The sequence below is a fragment of the Aulostomus chinensis genome, chromosome 10 (assembly GCF_037954235.1).
Source record: "Aulostomus chinensis isolate RoL2024-O1b breed Wild chromosome 10, RoL_Achi_v1.0, whole genome shotgun sequence".
Classification (NCBI taxonomy): Eukaryota; Metazoa; Chordata; class Actinopteri; order Syngnathiformes; family Aulostomidae; genus Aulostomus; species Aulostomus chinensis.
Window position 1 is genome coordinate 16,563,671 of NC_141329.1, and position 1,566 is coordinate 16,565,236.

At 40.0% G+C, this 1,566-nt stretch overlaps 1 long non-coding RNA gene across 1 annotated transcript; it reads left to right on the forward strand.

Moving 5' to 3' along the window:
* Nucleotides 1-228: 228 nt before the first annotated feature.
* LOC147254524 (uncharacterized) lies at nt 229-891 on the forward strand. Its single transcript, XR_015118091.1, has 3 exons — nt 229-245; nt 439-476; nt 747-891. It is a non-coding gene; the product is annotated as an uncharacterized LOC147254524 (long non-coding RNA).
* Nucleotides 892-1,566: the final 675 nt, after the last annotated feature.

Here is a 1,566-nt window from a genome sequence, read left to right on the forward strand (position 1 = left end):
AAAATGCTGCTGCTGGCTGGCAACTTAAACTTTTTTTTTTAAAAGCTGGTGGTTAAGGAGTTAATTAAAAAAAAACGTGTGCCTAATGTGAATGAAAGGGTGCATATTTACCAGACAAGAAGGCTCTGAGACAACAGATGTTACATAAGCTTAACCCATAATCACATCAATTATTTTCTCCAGTTTCTTCACAGAAAGCAGAATTGAGCTGCAAGGAGAGTTTGGTCTCAGACAGAGATGAAAAGGTTCAGCACCTGCAGCAATGGTTCTGACTCCCTGCTATTGATCAAAGGTTGAAGAAGTTTAGCCAATATTCCGTGTCTTGATAATAAAGGGAGAAAATGTGTATCAAAGATCTCCCCCACCACACATACACACACACACACACACACAAACATGTAGTAACACATTATTTGCCTCATCCTGTCTGCTTTGCAGGAGAACACACAAACGCACAAGGACTCCAATCTCCTGAGGTAAGCTCTTTGGCAAACATAGTGCTGATGAAAACAAACAGGCAACCAGCCTGCTGCTGGGGAGGACAGGGCAAACAGCGCTAATGAGGGCCGTAGCTACATGCATAAACCAGACTGCAGCCCTAACACAGGCTGCTCTATGAAATGGAAATGCTTCTGGAAACACACAATTTTGTGGAATTTATTTTATACTCATACATTTTTCATAATTTTATTTATATAACACAAGTTTATTGTAGGCAACCTGTTAATATATAATATATATTGCAGGAACTGTGCATGAGGTGTGTTCCCATCAAATGGTTTGGAATGAACATGCTACATAATGTTGTCAGAGGATGGCAGTGTAGGTAACATTTCACATGACTGTGGCTGTAACAGAGTTTAAGACGAAGAACTGTCTTATGGAATTACCTCCCTTTGGACAAAGCATACTTGTTGTAGGAACCTTATGTCCTATTGTGATGCTGGTGTTTCCTGTTTTGTGTTGCATATTGATTTCTGGGTTTATGGTTGTCTAGTATGTCACGTAGGTGTCAGAGGAGGAGGATGTGAATGAATGAATGTGTATAGATGTATTTACCTGTTCTCCAATATGAAAGATTAAGAGGGGGTGAGTGTGGACAATTTACTTTTTTGTTGACTGCACCAATGCAGCTCTGTTGACTGTCATCGTTTGGCCAGATTTATTGATCTGCCTTGTTTATACTTTTGCTTGATGTCCCGTTGCGATAGAGACAGAGATGTGAAAATAAATGAATGATAAAACTAGGTTGCCTCTGAGATAGTTTTCTTGTTTGACAGTGAGTCAGCAATGCATATCTCTCTCACTGACCCTCTCAGTGATTTCTGGTTGGTTCATAACCTCTCCATGAACCACCAAGAGATACCATGACATGGATGACTTAGGTTCTTCACTGACATAGTCAGTACAACTGTTCAGTTCCACTCAAAGTATGGAGATCCTTCATATGACCACAAAAGATTTATTTATTACAGATATTATTCAGGGGTGGATGTAAATTAAAACCCATGTTGTTGAGCACTTTCCCCCAACCAAGAAAATGTCTCCTGCTCACAGGTGTGGACT